The 7,675-nt window shown below is 41.0% G+C and overlaps 1 pseudogene across 1 annotated transcript; it reads right to left on the bottom strand.

Annotated features, from left to right (window-relative positions):
• Nucleotides 1-5,289: 5,289 nt before the first annotated feature.
• On the bottom strand, nt 5,290-7,372 carry LOC128569153 (heterogeneous nuclear ribonucleoprotein H-like; annotated as a pseudogene). Its single transcript, XR_008375278.1, has 2 exons — nt 6,117-7,372; nt 5,290-6,066 (listed from the first exon to the last, which is right to left on the bottom strand). The product of XR_008375278.1 is annotated as a heterogeneous nuclear ribonucleoprotein H-like (transcript).
• Between the last annotated feature and the right edge of the window lie 303 nt (nt 7,373-7,675).

Genomic DNA, 7,675 nt, shown 5'->3' with positions numbered 1-7,675 from the left:
AAGAGGAAATTAAAAAATATATATGTACTTATTTGCGCAGAAAGAAACATATTGTAACAGAATAGAAAGGATGGGGGCATTGAGTATGGGGTAGAAAGGGTGGGGAGAGTGACATTTCTCTGAGTATACCCCCTTTGTATATTTAGAATCCTATTAATGTTTCTTATTATGTATATAAATATGTACTATGCTATATATACATTTCTTGTACTATTTTTGCAACTTTTGAAAGTCTGAAATTGTTTCAAAATAAACAATCACACACAAAGCATTCTTTTTGAAGTCACCAACTAAATTAACAATGCCTGCTTTCACTGCTATCATTCTACTTTATACTAGAAGTCTTAATATGTGCAATAAGAACAGAATCCATAATAAGCATTACTTTTAGAAAGAAAAGATTACATGTATTTGAGGGCTGTGTTTACTTAAGAATCAAAACAGAATCTGGTGACACATGAATAGTGTTTCTAAGAGAGAAAATGAAAATGAACATAGAGAAATCTACAGCTTTCTGGTGCACAATCAACAAACAATTAGAACCTTCGAGGGAGGCGGAGAAGACATCAGGTTGAAGGGAACTGAAGAGCAGATGGGAAATGGGTTGTGAAGACTTTGTGCACAGGCAACTCTTCAGAGAATTGTGCATGTAAAGAGAAGCAGTGGCTGGTAGAATGTGTAAAAGTTACTTCTCTCCTTTTCCTCTTCTTCCTCCTTTTTGTCTTTTTCTTCAAGATGAGGAATATCATAACATGTTTATATATTGCCAGAAATAATTCAGTAGAGGGAGAAAGATGTGGTGGCCTAAGTCTCTGTGAAAGGATTGGGGATAATCTTAGACAACCATAGGTCACTTCTTTAATTGTAACAGAGGGAAATTATACATGTGTGCACATGGGGAAAGGTTTGCAGATCTGATGGCAGAAAAGATGAGGAAGCATTGGGAAGTATGAGGCCAGGTCAACATGGAGGCTGAGAGTGGGATGGACAATTTGAGGAGAGAGAACATGTGATAGATCGTCTTAGAGGGTCAGAAATCAAATTTACTATGGTAACAAGTAGAGTAGCTGGGCAGTTGAGATTTTATAATATTTGCAATTTAAGAATATGAATTAAAAGTTAAACAATTCTTCCTGGTTGTTTATTTGAATTTCTATAGCAATATTAAGCTGCTTGGGTACACAGAAAAGGTGAATGGTCACTTTGTCTCCAGAATGGGGAGTCTTCTAGGCAGCTATGATGGAGGGAGAGGATAGGCAAGGGAATTGGTGGTGTCTGCAGAGATATAATTATAGTGATGGAGCATGTCCTCTAAGCTGGACAAGGGGAAGAGGGAATAGGATGAGGTTCTAGGTAGAAAAAAAATGATAGGTCTAGTGGCTTAGAAATCATGTTGGGGTTGAAACATTTTTAAGTGGTGGCCCTAATGCCAATGCGCTAGCAGGAAAAGAGACTGTCTAGAAGAGTAAATGTTTACATTCAAGATGGCAGAGGTCATGCAACGTTTGGTGATGATAAGATACAACCATAGTGTTAAATATAAAAATGAGGGGCTAAAATCAAGTTATAAAAGAAGAGGGTTGAGAATTTGCATTTCCTAGGGTGTTCCCAAGGTCTTCCATATGTATATTGGTATTATAAAAATGTTAGAAGGAGTTGGATAAAGAGGAAGTTTGTGAGTCAGGAGTAAAGTGGTGTAGCCTGATCACTATATAGGGGGTTTGCAAGAAGGTAAAAGTACAATGGAATGGATATGCCAATGGGAAACAGGGAAGACAACCTACCTACCACAACATAAGTCTAGAGATAGGAACAGTCTATATTGGGAAGGCTATCCAGGGTGCTTTGTTCTCAAAGCAAAACCAGGTTTCAATTACATGAGAAGATGAAGGAACCATTCCAAGAAGGGGCTGAGTATGTAAGGTTTGCATGTATCAGTTATGAACTCCAGGGGTAAGTGGAAGCATTGGGAGGGAGGGGTCAGAAGACGATTGTTTCAGACTGGGCATAGAGCAGTGTGCGTTTAAGAATTTTGGTAAAAGTTACCAGGGAGTCTTGTACGGGGATTTAAATGATAATAGTATTTTTCCTGTTTTTATAAAGAGGAGCACATTTAATATACAAAGTGGTTGGTCTGATAATGACGTTCATGAACTCATCCTAGAAAAAGTGCCATGTACCTCATTGCTGAATATGGAAGCGATGCTCTGATACCAGCGCCTAGCCCACCCTTCAAAGCAATTTTGGGACTCTTTTTCTGGAATGCCCCTCAGAACTATTGTCACATTACCCTTGATGTCCTGAATGTCATCAAAATGTCTTCCTTTCAATATTTCCTTCATCTTCTGGTAAAGAAGAAAGTCTTTGGGGGCCATATTAGGTAAGTAGGGAGGGTGTTCCAAGACAGTTATTTGTTTACTGGGTAAAAACTCCTTTGCAGACAGTGCCAGGTGAGCTGGTGCAACGGCATGATGCAGGAGCCAGGAGTTGGAGAAAAGTTCAGGTTGTATTTGTCTACCTTTTTCACACAGCCTTTTCAGCACTTCCAAATAGTAAACTTGGTTAACTGCTTATCCAGTTAGTACTAGTACATAATAAACAATCCCTCTGAAATGAAAAAAAGGTTGGCCACATCATGTTGATTCTTGATTTGGCCGGATGGAATTTTTTTGGTCGTGGTGAATTGGCTGACCTCCACTGCACACTGACGATCCAATTCAGGGTTGTGTCGGTCCGCGTGACAACGTGGCTGAAAACATCATCTTCCTCTCCAAAAGGGCTTGGCAAACTTTTATTCTCTTTTACTTTTGTGCATTGGTGAGCTCCTTCTGGACCAAGGTGTGTACCTTTCTTATGCCAAGATTTTCCTGTTTCTTTATCGATGTTCACTTGGACTCTTTTTTTTGTGTGTGTGGTTTTTGGCCAGGGCTAGGTTTGAACCCACCACCTCCAGCATATGGGACCGGCACCCTACTCCTTGAGCCACAGGCGCCACCCTCACTTGGACTCTTAATGCTTCTCATAGCCGACAATTCTGACACACAATTTGATGACTTTTTGCAATGTTTTTGTCAGTTCTCCTCATTACTGGTTGCTCTGACCTCTCTTCATTAGTAGACCCTTCACTCCCCTCAGAAAAACGTTTAATCCACTTATATACTGCCACTGTCTTCACGGTATTATCCCCATAAACTGGGGCTAACATGCCCCTGACTTCATTTTCACCCTTGCCACATTTAACAAAAAATTTAATGATTGTTTGTTGCTCTAATTCGATCTCCAACATTTTCATGACAGCACACAAAAACACACAACAATAATGAAGAACACCACTCAGCAAGATACGGCCACACATCCGTGTCACTGCCACACGTCAACCTGACACAGCAGGGAGACGTTGATATGTTAATACCAAGGTTATGAAATCTTACCAAGCTGCCAAAGGAAGCGCACTGTCACAAGTGTTCAAGCTTAATTGTCAGACTCCATATTTCGGTGCAAGAAATGTAATTTTATTTTTCCTCTGTTAAACCACACCTGGCTCTGAGTTCTTTTTTGGCTTTTCTGGTAAGAAATAAAACTTTAAGGGTGGCGCCTGTGGCTCAAAAGGGTAGGGTGCCGGCCCCATATGCCAGAGGTGGTGGGTTCAAACCCAGCCCCAGCCAAAAATTGCAAAAAAAAAAAAAAGAAAGAAAACTTTAAGTGTATTTGGGAGGTTTCTTACACTGTTCTGGAGCTGCAGAGGGCCTCTGGACTCCATATCATCATCGCTGATGAGCTGCTTATGTCTAAGTCATGTTCTCTTGAGGTCTAGCGTGTTGTTCTGCTTAAAAGTCCATTATTTCACTTGCACTTGTGCCCTGTGCAGTTTAAACACAGACCCTTCATCTTGTGCCCCCAGGTTCATTTCCCAGGAGTCTGCTTCCCAGCTTCCTGAGAAAGTCCTTATTATCTCCTGGAGCACAGGGTGGGGCAGATGAGCACACAGGTCTGCCACTGGCAGAATCTACCTTCATTTTAATCCTCTGTGTCTTCACAAAATCCTTTTAACCTTGACATTGGGAAAACTCCCATTTTTAACTGCTTATTCCTATGAATTTAGATTTTAAAAACAAACAGCTTCTTTCTCGCAAAGGGTTGCGTCTGGAGGATAAAAGCACTGCTTGCCTACTGGGTAGAAAGAAGGAATAAAGTCTTCATATTCCCCCGTTGGGAGGCCATGGGGACAGTTTTCCACCAGATTATTTCATCTGCCTCTTAAAGGTCAGTGGGCATTCAGATCTAGTCCTGGGCTTTGAATACATTGCCTGTGTCATGCAAGCTTCTAGAGCAGCTGCTCCCTCTGCTTTTAAGGGCTCATGTGATTAGACTGAGGTAGTAGAGAGTGACTAGAGGCATTGCTTCCTCAAACAGGGTGGGTTGAATTGGCTTAAATATCTGGCCTCTCCTGCTGCAGAACTAGCAGTGTGTGCAGAACTGCAGAAAGACTCTCTCCAGAACAGGAGTCTGGGAGTTCTCCACCATTATGCAAATGAGCTAGCTCGACAGTTGCTCTCAGTCTCAGCGTCACTGTGCCCAGAGCACTCATTTCCGTTCCCACCATTGGGTGGGCGTGAGAATGGGCTCGTTTTAAAACATATGACTACTGAGTGTGTATCCGGATGGTGCATCTGGTATTGACAGGACTGATCAGAAATGATGACAAGGCACTGAGGCCGGGAACAGCTTAGCGGCAACTGCCTGAGCCTTCCTAGCTTTGTGCTCGTGGGGGTTGGCGATGGGAAGGGAACATTTTCAGTGCCTCCTCTTTCACTTTAGCGTGTTTTCTATTTTTTGAGAGCATTTTGTTGAAAGATTTCCAGGCAAGTTAGTGAACAAATCAATTCATTTTGGAAAACCAAAGCCTTCTGTTCTTTGGAAAATACAATAAGTATAAAATACACCCAAGTAATTCTGAGTAGAACCGGCCTGTGGTTATTCCATCTACGCTTGCCCTTTGTCTTGATTCCCTTTAGGATGAGCGCCTGAGCATGAGGACACTGACTCTCAGAAAACAAAGAATAGAGGGCTACGTTCCTGTAAAGAAGTACAAGTTCCATCATCCATTAAAAAAATTAACAATAGAAAACATAGAACCCTACCTGATTAATGCAACACACAATAAAAATGTACTTTAATTTTCCGTTATAAGTTAATGAAGTAAGAGAGGATAGAGAAAAAGTATTACAGCAAGAAATTATACTCACTACCACCAAGTTTTCATTATTATAGAGTATTATTTTCTTTTTCTTTTTTGCAGTTTTTTAAAAGGAAGATTTATTGGACAAGTTTCACTTAGCGCAATATACCTAAAAGGAAATCACAATACAATGAAAGTTTTAAATCAAGGCCTCAGAATTTCATGCAAACACCAAGGCCAAAATCCTAAAGTATTGGTATTGCGTCTCAAAATTTTCCCCACTAACTTAAAAAAAAAAAAAAGCTTAAACTTACGTGCCTCACAGGGTTATTAAATGAAACTAGAATTAACATGCCGAAATGTTTCATTTTTAATTGTAGACACAGCTCCTATATTGAATTTTACAAAAAAAGCATGTCCTTCAACATGCGTCTGAACAGTGTTCAATGTCATGTGGGATAAGAGCAACATTTAACATAATTCAACTGCTTTAACCTAAATACGCTTACTGCTTATGTACATCCTACAATATAACTAACTTGAGAAAAACTGAAACTTGTTTAACAGTTATAGTTTACTCAACTTTGCTGTTACATCCTAAATGCGTGTTGTGTTCAAAAATACGGAACCTTTAAGTCTTTAAAACAATCCTGATTTCCACTTATAGAGTAAGCATAAATCACAAGCTCATATTGCAAGAAACTGTTAAACTGAAGTTTTGTTTTTCTTAAAAAAAAAAGTTGACCAAGAGTCAGTGATCAGGATGAATTACATCCCCGATCCACCAGTCATACTGGACCTGCTAGACATCCCTCCCATTCCGTTCACGCCCATAGATGACGGCTTCCACTACTGTAGTAGCTGCTGTTCACTGCTCCTTGGCTACCTATGCAATGTTTGATTGAAAATCACTGGAGTTTTCCAGTAAAACTTGCTCATATCCGCTCATACTGCTCCGGCCACCATAGCCACCTCCATAACCACCACTCAGCTGCTGACTGGCTGGACCACCATAACTGGACTGGTTTGACAAGCCCATGCCTCCCATCATTTGGCTACCATAAGCACCACCACTTGCTCCTGCTGTAGAATTCAAGAAGAGTTCTACATATCTGTGTTGCATATTCGCTTTGTCTTTTGCCATAGCTGCCACGGATCTTCATGAGTTGCAAACTCAACATCTGCTTCACCAGTTACTCGGCCATCAGGACCAATTTCACTGTGTACTCTCACAGGGTTCAGAGGTGAAAAAAAGTTATAAGTGTCATTCTCAGTAGCTCCGTAAGGTAATCCACGCATGTGTGTACACAATGTCCTGTTGTGCTCTGAAAAGTAGAGCCACCATCCCCGTATCTGTGATCAGACATTCCTGAAAAACAGTAATTGAGGTCTCTTCCAAATCTATCTGACCCAAATCCATAGCCATCATTATAGCCATTATAATGATCATAGCCTCCATAGCCTCCACCATAAGCCCCACGCCTCATCCTCTCAAAGCCAGCTCCTCGGCCAATGCTGTTATACCCTCTGCCAGCCCCAGGTCTGTCACAGGGACCTGGCCACTGCGTGACCACAAGCTTTTGTGGTGGATCATAGTGAGTTCTAACTTCAGCTCTGCTGCTCGTAAAGATTTCGATATACCTGTGCCCTATTCTTTCCTTGTGTTTCTTTAGAGCCTTTTCAGCTATTTCCTGTGAAGCAAACTGCACGAAGGCCTCCCCTGTACTCCTCCCCTGGAAGTCCACCGGCAATGTTATCCCATTGGGCACGATTTCCAACCCTGAGAAGAATTGAACAATTTCTTCCTTGCTACATCCAAAGGGGAGTCCTCTAAGCCGCACAAAGCCATCATTGGCCGTGTCAGGACTATTTGGACCAGTATGCTTCAACACCCAATCCATTTCAACGTTGTTTGACTTGAAAACTTCAACATATCTGGGTCCCATAGTTTCTCTGTCTTTTTTCAGGGCCAATTTGACTTCATCTTCTGATTTGAGTTCAACAAAGGCCTCACCACTCCGTCTGCCTTCTCTTGTGTAGATGAAACGAATACCTTGGGCCCCATTTTGAATTTTGCAGTCAGAAAAAAAACCACTGCACTTCTTCAGCCGAGCAAGACCAGGGCAAGCCCCGGACCTTCACCATGAAGCCCTCTCTGCCTTCCGTGCCCACCATCGTTGTTGAAGAAGGGTGCTGGCGTCGAAAAGGACTGGACTCATATGGCTGAGAAGAAAATCTATTTTATTTTTCTTGTATTTTATTTACATTTTCTTCTTTTTCCTTTCAGCTGCTTTTTGTCTTATTTTTTTACTGTTTAGCTTAGAGACCTAAATTTGAACAAAATCAACTTTTTCTAGTATCAGTTAAAATGAATGTTAGCTTTCCACCCCTATATTGTTTATATAATTTAGATTTACATGATTTTTTTTTTAGTCTATATCCTGATTTGTAGTATTATCTGGGGGCTTTCTAGAAATGCAGTGTAACCTACATCAT

This window comes from Nycticebus coucang, chromosome 17, assembly GCF_027406575.1.
Source record: "Nycticebus coucang isolate mNycCou1 chromosome 17, mNycCou1.pri, whole genome shotgun sequence".
Lineage (NCBI taxonomy): Eukaryota > Metazoa > Chordata > Mammalia > Primates > Lorisidae > Nycticebus > Nycticebus coucang.
Note: the sequence above shows the minus strand (reverse complement) of the source record. Positions and strands in the feature narration are given on the sequence as shown.